The following is a 14,926-nucleotide window of genomic DNA, read 5'->3' as shown; positions in this document are numbered from 1 at the left end:
ATTAAACTGTCGATATGACTCTGGCTTCTTAATGTGCTAAGATAAGCAGCTGGTGTAAAGTCATGGGTATAGAGATAACCGATGGTCAGCTGGATTCTAAACTTAACCTCCTGAGCTGCAGTATCGTAACATTCTGTACATGCACATGTCATATCAAGACACAGCACTTCATATTCTGTGTACTGTATAAAATTCAAAGAATAAATATCTAGCCCAGGGGTTCTCAAACTTTTTTCCCCAGGGACCCCTTTTTCACATTTGAAAAATGTCACGCCCTCTTATTGTTTATTGAGATCGCCTATACTACCAGCTTGATTTAGTTTCATTTGAGGGACCTAAGAAAATGTTGTTTTGAGACTCATGAAATGGTTTAGGTAGGCTATTTAATGATTATAATAATTATTAGAATAAATAAGGAAATTAATCTCTGGAACTGATTTGCCAAATGTTATTCTGCTACCAAATATGTATTATTATGAATTTATATGAACCCTGAATTTATTTATCCTGTATATACTCTTTTACAGAAAGTGAGTAGATCAATTGGTAGTGACAAAGTCACATAATGTATAAGATTACGACCCAATCAAAGTCCAATTCTTTGACTCCTCGACTTTAGAAAGGTGGGCGCGGGTTGGCGCCCCCCCTTGGGTTGTGCCATGGCGGAGATCTTTGTGGGCTATACTCGGCCTTGTCTCAGGATGGTAAATTGGTGGTTGAAGATATCCCTCTAGTGGTGTGGGGGCTGTGCTTCGGCAAAGTGGGTGGGGTTATATCCTTCCTGTTTGGCCCTGTCCGGGGGTATCATCGGATGGGGCCACAGTGTCTCATTATGTCTCAGCCTCCAGTATTTATGCTGCAGTAGTTTGTGTCGGGGGGCTAGGGTCAGTTTGTTATATCTGGAGTACTTCTCCTGTCTTATCCAGTGTCCTGTGTGAATTTAAGTATCTAATTCTCTCTTTCTTTCTCTCTCTCGGAGGACCTGAGCCCTAGGACCGTGCCTCAGGACTACCTGGCATGATGACTCCTTGCTGTTCCCAGTCCACCTGGCCCAGTCCACCTCCTTGCTGTTCCAGTTTCAACTGTTCTGCCTGCGGCTATTGAATCCTGACCTGATCACCGGACGTGCTACCTGTCCCAGACAGCTCAGGAATTCAATCTTACAACCTTACGGTTAACTAGTCCAACGCTCTAACCACCTGCCTCACGAGGAGCCTGCCTGTTACGCGAATGCAGTAAGAAGCCACGGTAAGTTGCTAGCTAGCATTTTTTTAAACTATCAATTAATCATTATCACTAGTTATAACTACACATGGTTGTAAATTTTACTAGTTTACCTAGCGTGTCCTGTGTTGCATATAATCGATGCGTTGCGCATTCGCGAAAAAGGACTGTCGTTGCTCCAACGTGTACCTAACCATAAACATCAATGCCTTTCTTAAAATCAATACACAGAAGTATATATTTTTAAACCTGCATATTTAGCTAAAAGAAATCCAGGTTTGCAGGCAATATTAACCAGGTGAAATTGTGTCACTTCTCTTGCGTTCATTGCATGCAGAGTCAGGGTATATGCAACAGTTTGGGCCACCTGGCTCAATGCAAACGAATTTTCCAGAATTTTACGTAATTCTAACATAACATTGAAGGTTGTGCAATGTAAAAACAATATTTAGTCTTAGGGATGCCATCAGTTAGATAGAATACGTAACGGTTCCTTATTTCCCTGAAAGAATAAACATTTTGTTTTCGAAATGATAAGTTTCCGGATTCGACCATATTAATGACCTAAGGCTCGTATTTCTGTGTGTTATTATGTTGTAATTAAGTCTATGATTTGATAGAGCAGTCTGACTGAGCGATGGTAGGCACCAGCAAGCTCGTAAGCATTCATTCAAACAGTACTTTCGTGCGTTTTGCCAGCAGCTCTTCGCAATGCTTCAAACGTTGTGCTGTTTATGACTGCAAGCCTATCAGCTTCCGAGATTAGGCACGTGTAACTGATGTGAAATGGCTAGCTAGTTGGCGGGGTGAGCGCTAATAGCGTTTCAAACGTCACTCGCTCTGAGGCTTGGAGTAGTTGTTCTCCTTGCTCTGCATGGGTAACGTTGCTTCGAGGGTGGCTGTTGTGAGGAGAGGGACGGAAGCTATACTGTTACACTGGTAATACAAAGTGCCTATAAGAACATCCAATAGTCAAAGGTATATGAAATACAAATGGTATAGAGAGAAATAGTCCTATAATTCCTATAATAACTACAACCTAAAACTTCTTACCTGGGAATGTTGAAGACTCATGTTTAAAGGAACCACCAGCTTTCATATGTTCTCATGTTCTAAGCAAGGAACTTAAATGTTAGCTTTCTTACCTGGCACATATTGCACTTTTACTTTCTTCTCCAACACTTTGTTTTTGCATTATTTAAACCAAATTGAACATGTTTCATTATTTACTTGAGGCTAAATTGATTTTATTGATGTATTATATTAAGTTAAAATAAGTGTTCATTCAGTATTGTTGTAATTGTTATTATTACAAATAAAATAAAAATGTAAAAAAATTGGCTGATTAATCGGTATCGGCTTTTTTGGTCCTCCAATAATCGGCATCGGCGTTGAAAAATCATAATCGGTCAACCTCTAATATAGACAGGTGTGTGGCTTTCCAAATCATGTCCAATCAGTTGAATTTTCCACAGGTGGACTCCAATCAAGTCGTAGAAACATTTTAAGGATGACCAATGGAAACAGGATGCACGCTGTATTTTTTGCAAATACTCTGTTAGTAATTGCAAATTATAAAAACCTTTGCAAATTTTGCAAATTATAAATTTTGCAAACCTTTGCAAATTATAAAAACCTGTTTTCGCTTTGTCATTATGGGGTATTGTGTATAGATTGGAGTATTTTTTTTATTTAATCCATTTTAGAAATAGGCTGTAATGTAACAATATTTGGAAAAAGTCAAGGGGTCTGAATACTTTCCAAAGGCACCGTATAGGCTAATAGGCCTAGGTTACGCTATTATATAGATTACCCTATATTACCCTAGCACGTGCCGTAGCTAGCTGTTAGCCAGATATATGCTAGCTTTACCTAGCAATAATGGAATCTCCGTGTTGGAATCACCGACAAAATTAATATGTGGCGTCTGTCGACTTTGTGGCAAGAACTTAATCTCGAAGAAAACAGACACTATAGGCATCTGCTATATGTTTCACCGGGGAATGTCAAATGTGAGGCGCATGTCATTTTCCCATGAAAACTTGATGTTTCCGGTTTCTTCTGACCCGGCTGAATTTATGGATGTGACATATCTTGAAACCTTACTGATTAGCTGCATAATCAACATGCCCTGGGGATTGTCATTTCTGGATGGGTAGCGAGTGATTGCATTGTAGCAATATAATGTAGCCTAGACAACAAATAAACTACAATACTCACAGTGGCACAGAAGAGTAACAAGGTATAGCCTACATCCAGTAGGCTGAGATTACATCAATCTTAGATATAAAATATGACTTACTCAAATATTGATATTATTCAGTGAGCAATAATATATTTATTATAGACAATCATTCATGCAATGCATCCATTTATTGGGGCGGAAGGTAGCCTAGTGGTTAGTGTGTTGGACTAGTAACCGGAATGTTGCAAGATCGAATCCCTGAGCTGACAAAGTAAAAATCTGTTGTTGAAAATAAGAATTTGTTCTTAACTGACTTGCCTAGTAAAGTAAATAATATTGTTGCCAGATGGCATCTCAAATTCTTACCAGGCCATCGGATGGCATCTCCAGGGGAGTCAATTGGGTATGGATGGGTCGCCAACACCAACTATTTGCAATAGAATACAAAAATCATTCCAATCCTGATTAAATACAGTTTAGCGGTACAACCCCGCAGACTTTAGGACCATGCGGACGCCTGGGAACAGGATGGGAGGCTGTTTGCAAGGCTGGCTAGCTGGCTTTATGGAGAGAGCATCGACGCATATGCTGGGAACAGCGCAACTTTTTATCTAAACAGTTCAGAGATAAAGATGGCTGTAGCTAGGTAACCCCCTCCGCATACCATAGCGTAAACTGAAATGACACCTCTGGGCATCTCAAATCATCCCTTGGCCATAGACTACTCATTTGCCTGCCAACATCCTAAGAAAGTCTTAAATTGTTCTAGGAAAGGAGTTTGATAAATCGGAGGTTCCTGTATATTAGTAAAGGGTCACCAGAATAGTGATTGAGGATGAGCAAATACAGTCTACAAATACATAATCTGTTGTGCAGGTGTCCCATGATCGGCAGAGAAACTATACAGATAAATTAGCTTTATGTCAATGGGAGCTGGCCATCTCTGCTGATTGCAGAATTATTCTCATCCATCTAACGTTATAGCTAGCTTCAAATATTAAATTGAAACTGTCAGTGAGTCCCAAACAACTATGTAATTGTGTGGTTAAAAAAATAGATGCCACCATTGTGTCCAAATGATGCGAAAGTGTACAGCTACCAAAGATGTGTATATACATTGACCTAGCCAGGTAGTTAGTTAATTAGCCAGCTAGCTAGCTAGCCAGATAGCATGCTAGCTACGGCCCCCGTTATTATCATGCAGAGTAGCCAGACCCCACAAAAGCAGGCAACACTTCCAGTAAGCTAAAGTGGGATGGCACATAGCCAAACATGCATGAATAACAATATCATATTTGCAGACGTCTCATGCTGGAAAGAACAATAGTCTGATACAACCCTGTTATTTTAGGGGAAAATGATAGAAGGGTAAGGTAGCTACCTTATTTTATCCAGGCAGTTGTGGCTAACGTTAGTGCTTGGATCAGCCGAAACAAATGGTGATGATAAACCAGTAACCTATGCACAGTCTCGCGTGGTTCTATGATGTTGGGGTAAATGCTAACTTTCAATATTGAAAGGTAATAGGAAATCCTAATATTTCATGTAGCTAGAAATACACATAATTATGTCAATATTTTGTCCTATGGCGTGCTCTCAGTTCCTGAGAAAGCGTCCAAGGGTGGGTGAAACCAATTCCTCGATAGGTGTGCATGAGTTGTAAATAATTGAATGTGTATTTATCCCTTTACGACAAATACCGGACGTATTGCGCATGACATTTTCAGATATTTTTTATTATTCACATTTTTATTATTTGGCCATTGGAGAGAACAAAACGGTATGATTTTACAATAAATATAAAAATCACAAACGTTACTGCAGTTGCTGTTTCAGTGCAAACAGGAGACATGGCAACCTACGCATACCACAGAGTTTCTATACGCAGAGTCGCAACATCGCGAGATTTCCGGGGACGACGACAAAGCAGATCAGGTCGGGGTTTGAGAAGTGAACAATTATTCCTTAGTTCTAAGGTTGTGCCTTTAGATTTCTAGAAAACTATGTTCGAGTCAATGTCTTATGTAATTTAACGAGTTATTACACAAACCTCGTGAAATTTACAAACGGACACGTTCTCATTTTCGTCAATTTTGTTTTTATTTCGAAGCATTGAGTTTGATTTGACGGCTTGCACATGCGCAGTTCGGCGCAAGACGACCGTTAGCCTCGAATACGTGTTTCTGAGCGTTTAGATAGCCAACGTCGCCATGACATTTCCTCCAATGACCGGGGATCTTCATACTGTACTGTCTTTGAGGTTGGAGCTCTGGATTTGCTATGCTGTATTTTTAAATAAATAAATAGCATTGATGTGCTTTGTAAATAGCAACTTGTATTACAGTTGACGATGTTTGGCTTTCGGTGCCTTGTAGCCTACTAATTTTCAGTCAGACATATGAGGATGAATATTAAATATCATGTAAGGATATCTATTGAAATTATGACATACTGTAAATGATCAGGTAATGACTACAGATATGATACATTTCTGAAAATATGTGGAGTAGTTCATGCCTACATATAGATATGTCAGCATGTTGACACATACCCTTTCCGGAGTTTGAATATTCTACAAATATGTAAGCTCGTGCACGTGTATCATTTGCTTATCTTGAACGTATCTCACCACAGACATCTCCCTGGAATCATACGGTAGCAAGGAGATTTCTGAATTCCAGATTGGATGCATGGAGAAACTGTCCCTTCACAGAGAATATCCTATCTCCATTTATGAAATTAAGGACATGCATATCTGGAACATGTCTACTCCTTATATCTTATAAAATGTCAGATATCAGGATATATATAGATAATAGTTATTGACCCCTTTCGCCGAAGTCTCTTACAGGGTAAAGCCTAACTTTGCATGAGAAGGGAGAGACTCTTCATCAAACAACAAAAGTTTGGATGAAATGTATTTCTTCACTCCATCCACCACACTGGTCAATTGACATTCACCAACCACCCCACCTACATGTACTTCCCCAGGTATTTCATCTGCACAAACTTAATGTGCTACCCCAGAGATAACCCGCTTGATAAGTGCTCTGCTTTGAAGAGCCACACACGAAACATTCCACTCCGATATGTTTTTGAGGTACAACGCATGATTCTTTTGCTTACAGACAGACATAAAATCTGAATATGACTTCTTGTGACTCTGACCGACGCCACATTATCCTCCAACACATCCCACGAAGCTGTGGAAGAATGAACTGTTTTTGATTTTTTTTTTTATCAATCAATTAACAATGACAAGCAACCGGGTTCTGACAACTTGGGTGGAAAATTACTGAGGACAATTGCCATATTTTCAAATGAAGCCTACTAGAATTTGTGTGCCCCCAGGCTGGGAGGGAAGCAGAAGTCATTCCACAACCTAAAAATAGTAAAGCCCCACTTACTGGTTCAAATAACCAACCAATTAGCCTGTTACCAACCCTTAGTAAACTTTTGGAATAAATTGTGTTTGACCAGATACATTGCTATTTTATAGTAAACACATTGACAACAAACTTTCAGAATGTAGGGAAGGACATTCAACAAGCACAGCACCTACACAAAGGACTCATGATTGGCTGAGAGAAATTGATGATACAAAGATTGTGTGGGCTGTTATGTTAGACTTCCGTGCAACTTTTGACATTATCGATCATAATCTGCTGCTGGAAAAACCTATGTGAGATAACTTTACTCCCAAGTGGCGCAGAGGTCTAAGGCACTGCATCTCTGTGCTTGAGGCGCCACTACCGACACCCTTGATCAATTCCAGACTGTATCACAATCGGCCGTGATTGGGAGTCCCATTGGGTGCCGCACAATTGGCTCAGCATCGTCTGGGTTTGACCGGTGTAGGCCATCACTATAAATAAATAAAAATTTCTTAACTGACTTGCCTAGTTAAATAAAGGTTCAATTAAATGTGAAAAATATATATATTTTAAAATGTTACAAAAAATGACCTGTCAGGGGGTGTTCTTTAATTTAATTTTTACCTTTTTAACTAGGCAAGTCAGTTAAGAACAAATTCTTATTTTTAATGACGGCCTAGGAACAGTGGGTTAACTGCCTGTTCAGGGTCAACCATCCAGTTACTAGTCCAACGCTCTAACCACTAGGCTACCCTGCTGCCCCAATTTAATGGAAGCCTCTCCAACATAATCCAGGTAGAATCAGGAATTCCCCAGGGCAGCTGTCTAGGCCCATAACTTTTAAAAATCTTTACTAATGACATGCTGGCTTTGAGTAAAGCCTAAATATTTCTAAAACTAAAAGCATTGGATTTTGGACAAATCATTCACTAAACCCTAAACCTCAACTAAACAAATAATGTGGAAAAGTTGAGGTGACTAAACAGCTTGGAGTAACGCTGGATTGTAAACTGTCCTGGTCAAAACATTTTGATACAACAGTAGCTAAGATGGGGAGAAGTATGTCCATAATAAAGCGCTGCTCTGCCTTTTTAACAACACTATCAACAAGGCAGGTCCTACAGGCCCTAGTTTGTCACACCTGTACTACTGTTTAGTCGTGTGGTCAGGTGCCACAAAAAAATATTTTTTTTGCAATTGGCTCAGAACAGAGCAGCACGGCTGGCCCTTGGATGTACACAGAGAGTTAATATTATTAATATGCATGTCAATCTCTCCTGGTTCAAAGTGGAGGAGAGATTTACTTCATCACTACCTGTATTTGTGAGAGGTATATGTTGAATACACCGAGCTGTTTGTTTGAACTACTGGCACACAGCTCGGACATCCATACATACCCCACAAGACATGCCACAAGAGTTCTCTTCACAGTCCCCAAGTCCAGAACAGACTATGGGAGGTGCTCAGTACCACATAATGCCATGACTACATGGAATTTTTTTCTACATCAAGTAACTGATGCAGGCAGTAAAATTTGATTTAAAAAGCAGATTAAAAAAACACCTTATGGAACAGCAGGGACTGTGAAGCAACACAAACATAGACACAGACGAATGCATATACACACACACAATAACATATGCAGTGTTGGCCCATCCAGCTTGACGCGTAGTTAGTCTCCTCGCTGCCCGGATATACTCGAGATTACGATGGTCAGTCCAGATGACAAAAGGGTGTTTCGCCCCCTCAAGCCAATGTCTACACACCTTCAGAGCCTTGACAACAGCTAACAACTCCCGGTCCCCCACATCATAGTTCGGCTCCGCCGGACCAAGCTTCCTCGAAAAGAAGGCACAAGGGCGGAGCTTGGGTGGCACGCCCGAGCGCTGGGACAACACGGCCCGTCCCCCGCCTCAGACGCGTCCACCTCCACTATGAACGCTAAAGAGGGGTCTGGATGCGCCAACACGGGCGCATTGGTGAACAGCTCCTTCAGACGACTGAAAGCTCTGCCCGCCTCTGCTGACCAACGCAAGCGCACCGGTCCTCCCTTCAGCAGTGAGGTAATGGGAGCAGCCACCTGACCAAAACCTCAGATAAACCTCCGGTAGTAATTGGCAAACCCTAAAAACCACTGCACCTCTTTCACTCTTTCATTGGTCGGAGTCGGCCAATTACGCAAGGCTGTAACGCGGTCACCCACCACCACCACCACCACCCCGGAGGTGGAAATACGATAACCCAGGACGGAAACGGCCTGCTTAAAGAACACACATTTCCCTCCTCCTTCTTCTTCACAAAAAAGAAGCTCGAGGAGACAGGTGATGCAGAGGGATGAATGTACCCCAGTCCCAGCGATTCAGCAACATATGTCTCCATAGCTACTGTCTCCTCCTGGGACAATGGATACACGTGACTCCTAGGAAGTGCAGCGTTCTCCAGGAGGTCTATCGCGCAGTCCCCTCAACGTGGGGTGGTATTTGGGTCGCCTTGTTTTTACTGAAGGTGATAGCCAAATCGGCATATTCAGAGGAAATGCACACGGTTGAAACCTGGTCTGGACTCTCCACCGTAGTCACACCAACGGCAACTCCTATACACCTGCCTGAACACTCCTCTGACCACCCCTTAAGATCCCCCTGTCGACCAGGAAATCACCGAGTTGTACTAAGCTAGCCAGGGGATTCCCAACACCACTGGAAACGCAGGTGAATCGATAAGGAACAGACTAATCTGCTCCTTATGACTCCCCTGCGTTACCATGTCCAGCAGCACCGTGGCCTCCCTGACCACTCCTGACCCTAAAGGGGAATCCCTAGCCTTAACGCGAGCCCTCAATCCATGAAATTCACAGCTGCACCTGAATCGACTAGCGCCTTATGCTCTAGAGAGGGAGAAAAACCAGGGAAAGAGGTTAACACATACATATGACTGACAGGAAGCTCTGGGTGAGTCTGGTGCTGACTCACCTGGGGTGATCGTGTAGTGCTCGGACAGCTCGGATTCGGCGGGGGAACTCGGGGTAATGATCCCTTGCCGAGTCTGGACCATTCCACACTGTGTTTGCCCACTCTAGGGCTCGTCCAGTCAGACAGAAGATGAGGGCGCTCACGCTCTCCTCTCCTCTCCGGAGTGAGTAGGACAAATGGTCGCCAGGTAAAGTTCCAGTTGTAGGAGGAAACCCTGACACCCCGCCACCGTTCCATCATGAGAGTGATAAAATGCACATAAAATGATAAGCCCAACAATACAGGGCGCGGACATACAACGTGACAACCCAAAAAACACAGGGTGCCAAGTTACGAAAATACATTTCCCTCCACCTAAAACGCACAACACGTAACATAAAGACAATCCCGCACAAAACAAGGGCGGGTCCACCTACTAAAAATAGGGAAGCTCATTAAACCAAACAACAGAAACACCGGTGAAACTAATAAGACAAAACAAATAGACAAACGAAAAAGGGATCGGTGGCAACTAGTAGGACGGTGACGACGACCGCCGAGCACCGCCCGAACAGGCAGGGGAGCCAACTTCGGCGGAAGTTGTGATAAGTGTACATAGATTTTGGACTGTAGATATGTGGTAGTGGTGAAGTAGGGGCCTGAAGGCACAATCTGTGTTTTGAAATCAGTGAATTTATTGTCATGTTTTTAAAATTTTATAAACTGCCCTAATTTTGCTAGACCACAAGAAGAGTAGCTGCTGCCTTGGCAAAAATACAAATACAAAACTAGCTAGCTAGCTAGCCCTATGGCTGCTGGCCAAATCTATTAACGTTCTTTATTCTAGTTACTAAAATAATTGAAACACCTCAAATTAGCTACTCATTTTAGCGTTAACTTCTTTGAGTTATTTTCTGAACATCTTCTCACTTCTTTGTTTCTCCAGTTGTCAGTTCGACCACACACCGCTTACAAGCTCATTTGTGGCGCCCAAATTCTAAAATGACAGTTGGAACGCCACAGCAGAAAATACATTGATTCTTGTTGTTAGGCTACCAGTTACAGTGCTTTTAGAGCACCTTTGTGCAGAGTAAATACAACAGTTATAGCTAGTGTATGAAAGAATGATATGGATTTAATACTGTATATTTCAAATGATTGAGCATGTCCTCAATACTCAAATAAACATCTCACAATATCTAATGAGTCAATATCCGGCCATACCATGTGTGATATCCTGAGGGAATCCAAAATTGATTTGTGCATGAAAGATAAATATGGATTTCATATTTGTTATTAAATTACTGACCATGTGCTGAAAACTCAGAAACGCATCAGAAATTGTCCTTATATTCAGCATATCAAAAGCAGCCCCAAACCATAATGCTCCCTCCACCATACTTTACAGTTTGGATGAGGTTGTCATGTTGGTGTACTGTGCCTTTTTTTCTCCACACATAGTGTTGTGTGTTCCTTCAAAACAACTCAACTGTAGTTTCATCTGGCCACAGAATATTTTGCCAGTAGCGCTGTGGAACATCCAGGTGCACTTGCAAACTTCAAACATGCAGCAATGTTTGTTATTTTGGACAGCAGTGGCTTCTTTCGTGGTGTCCTCCCATGAACAGCATTCTGTTTAGTGTTTTATATATCGTAGACTCGTCAACAGAGATGTTAGCATGTTCCAGAGATTTCTGTAAGTCTTTAGCTGACACTCTAGGATTCTTTTTGACTTCATTGAGCATTCTGCACTGTGCTCTTGCAGTCATCTTTGCAGGACGACCACTCCTATGGAGAGTAGCAACAACGCTGAACTTTCTGAATGTATAGACAATTTGTTTTACCATGGACTGATGAACATCAAGGCTTTTAGAGATACTTTTGTTAACCTTTCCAGCTTTATGCAAGTCAACAATTCTTAATCTTGGGACTTCTGAGCTCTCTTTTGTTCGAGGCATGGTTCACATCAGGCAATGCTTCTTGTGAATAGCAAATTCAAATTTTGTGAGGGTTTTTTATAGGGCAAGGCAGCTCTAACCAACATCTCCAATCTCATCTCATTGATTGGGCTCCAGGTTAGCTGACTCCTAACTCCAATTAGCTTTTGGAGAAGTCATTAGCCTAGGGGTTCACATCATTTTTCCAACCTACACTGTGAATGTTTAAATGATGTTTTCAATATAGACAAGAAGAACACAATACTTTGTGTGCTATTAGTTGAAGCAGGTAATTCCAATTATTGCCACTGTATGTTGCAATTGTGGTGGCGAACATGCACCCAAAAGCCCGGATTGCCCTGTTGGTGAAGGATACAGAGGTGCCAAGAGTAATGGCTGGCCATCAAGTCTCCTATCCGAAGGCGGTGGGAAGCGTCAAAGGACTGAGCTGCGTTGAAGATGCAAGGGTAGTAGAGCCTGCACCAGTGAATGTTTCTCGGCAACCAATGGATCCTGATATAATGCATGTTAAAAGGGTGGACTATGTATCGTTTATTGCAATTGTGGGAGTTCAGTTATCAGCCGGAGGATGACGGCACAACAGCACCCTCCTCGGGAGAAAGGTACTCAGTGTAAAACCAATTAGTACACAGCTGGGACCACTAATTGCTTTGTCTCTTCCTCTATACAGGTGTGTCAGGAGAGGAGCTGGGGGAGGATTGGGAGTAGAGACGGGACCTGTGAGGACGTCGGTTTTTTCCTACCTCTGAGAAAGCATCTGTGACTGGGCACCTTGTCTCTCTGTTAACCTAGGCAGGCTTTAGGCAGAGAGAAGTGTCCTGTTACTCTTACGGGTAGATGATTGTCCAAGACAGGAGTAGCCTTTGTTGTTTTGCTTTCCATTTCTGGCCATGGCCTTTAGGTCAATGACTTTTAGGTTTATTAGTTTTGTTAAGCTGGTGTTTCAGCATTGGCTGTTTCCTGTACTGGAGTTATTTGTCGGGTGAAAGAAGACCCGTTTAGTAAACGATACAAAAGAAAAGGAACCACAACCACTGCCTCTGGTCTGTTCATGTTAGGGTGCTTTGGACAAGCTGATCCATTCACACAATGGTCATAAAATGCACAGCACAAACAGAAGAAATCTGAGAAAGTTGCTATTATTGTAAGTGCAGTGCCACATTTTTTGGGACTCAATGATTTTTACAGCTGAGGCCTTGCAAGGAATCCTGTCGAAGAATGTTCTGTCCTCACAGGTACCTGTGCCTGGAGGGATGTGATTTGAATTGGACTGCGGATAAAGGAGCGGAAAGAGCATGGAGATGTGGAAATGGACAGAGTGGAAGTAGGAAAGGAGCTGAGTGTAGAGGGAAGTGATGTGGTGAGGAAGATTTGTTTTTTTGATTTTTGTACTTGAAACCATACTCCGGTAGTTCAGAAATTTAACCTGACAAGTGTGAAGATAAATTACCTGCGGTGGCAGGTGCAGTGAAGGTTGCCGTGTTTGGGCCTCATCCCAATGATGACAAGGATGATTCTAACCCAGTGGGAGTGATATTTTTTTGGAGAGAATAGATCCTTGCCTTCTGGCTGATCCATATATGGTGTCTGGATTGGTGTAGAAGCGGTTGGGGGCTGTTGAATCGGTGAAATAACTGAAAGTGGACTCTACATCCGCACCGCTCACCCTGGGGGGGACCTGTGGCTTGCTTTGCTCTCCGGAGCAGGGCGCCATTGAGGCTAGCTTTTTTATTTTTATTAAACAGTGACATACAAGAGACAGAGGGATTACATAAAGAATAAATTACGAAGAGGACAAATAAAAACACAAATCCACATATCAAATCAAATACACACATGGGGTTGCAGGTAGCCTAGTGATTTTGAGCATTAGGCCAGTAACCGAAAGGTTGCTCGATCAAATCCCTGAGCTGACCAGGTAAAAATCTGTCGTTCTGCTCCTGAACAAGGCAGTTAACCCACTGTTCCTAGGCTGTTGTTGTAAATAAGAATTTGTCCTTAATTGACTTGCCTAGTTAAATAATGTTTTTTTTAAATGTAGCTAATGCATTTGAGACATTTTCTGTTGCATGTTTTAATTATAATTTTTCAAATCAGTTAAAAATATAAAAATGGTCTTTCTTTATACTTTTATTTGTGTATGAACATGTTCAATTGTAGAATCAGTGTAGTACAATAATATGTCAAATTTAGATATTTCAATGGTTGTTTGTATCTTGTTGCCAAGATATATCTTCACATCAGTCCAGAACACATCACTATGTAAACAATTACAAAATAAGTGTTCAATAGATCCATTTTAGTTCAGATGCGATGCAGAAGGAAAAAACATGCTTGCTCTGAAGACATCGACATGTATATCGTCCGCTAATACAGGACTAGTAAAGTCCCAGTGAACTACTTTTGTGAAGAAAATGTACTAAGTGTATTTGTATTTCAGTGTTTACCAGCATTTGTAATTTGAGCCTGATAATTATCTGTACAAAACAGTTAATCTGAATAATAAAACATATCTAGGTGTAAATGCTTGCTTGATATGTTTTCCAGTTTATTGAAATACTTTGCAAATGCAACTTATTTCTATGTGGAAACTGAAATGGTCTATACATTCCTTTCACATTTTAGTAGACACTCTTATCCAGAGCAACTTGCATTACTGTGTGCATACATTTTCAAACTTCTTTGTATTGGTCCCCCGTGGGAATCAAACCCACAACCCTAGTGTTGTAAGCGCCATTCTCTACCAAATGAGCGACATCGTCACATTACAAACCACTTGATGTCCCAATGTACTCAATTACTGAATTGCCATTGTTTTTCTCCATGGTGATGGAAAGTCTAGAGGTACAAACCTAGATGACCATCCTATGTACAATACAGTCATTTACATTAAGTGGTTTGTAAGGATGGTAAATTAATACTGCACAAAAAGTGGTTGTTTTCCATCTTATTTGATCAAGAAGAATATTTAATTTGATGTGGATGTTTTGGGTCTTTGCCCATAACTTTGCACCTTTTGATGTAAATGTTTGAGGACAGGGTTTTGTTCTTTCTGGATTCCATTAGAATGATGATCGCAGAGAAAGGGACAGAGCAACAACTCTTACAATTCCAACTATTGAACCCATCAAGATACTGTTCTTAATTATACAACTACCTTTTTTGCCAAAGCTGCGATGCTGAATTTTTTTTGTAACGATCTATTACGGTCTGCAAATACAGGACTGATAAAGGCCC

General features: G+C 41.4%; 1 protein-coding gene and 1 long non-coding RNA gene across 2 annotated transcripts in view; one reads left to right on the top strand and one right to left on the bottom strand.

The window, feature by feature from the left end:
• ttll7 (tubulin tyrosine ligase-like family, member 7) overlaps positions 1-5,042 on the bottom strand; it is a 131,228-nt gene extending 126,186 nt beyond the window's left edge. The window contains exon 1 of the mRNA XM_046298121.1: positions 4,791-5,042. The gene's annotated coding sequence lies outside the window, so the exon portion shown is untranslated. The remainder of the gene's footprint in view (positions 1-4,790) is intronic.
• Positions 5,043-5,324: 282 nt separating this feature from the next.
• Positions 5,325-14,213, top strand: LOC123995788. The gene is made up of 2 exons (XR_006831892.1): positions 5,325-5,669; positions 12,360-14,213. It is a non-coding gene; the product is annotated as an uncharacterized LOC123995788 (long non-coding RNA).
• Positions 14,214-14,926: the final 713 nt, after the last annotated feature.

The sequence above is a fragment of the Oncorhynchus gorbuscha genome, linkage group LG14, assembly GCF_021184085.1.
Source record: "Oncorhynchus gorbuscha isolate QuinsamMale2020 ecotype Even-year linkage group LG14, OgorEven_v1.0, whole genome shotgun sequence".
Classification (NCBI taxonomy): Eukaryota; Metazoa; Chordata; class Actinopteri; order Salmoniformes; family Salmonidae; genus Oncorhynchus; species Oncorhynchus gorbuscha.
This window is presented reverse-complemented; position numbering and strand designations above follow the sequence as displayed.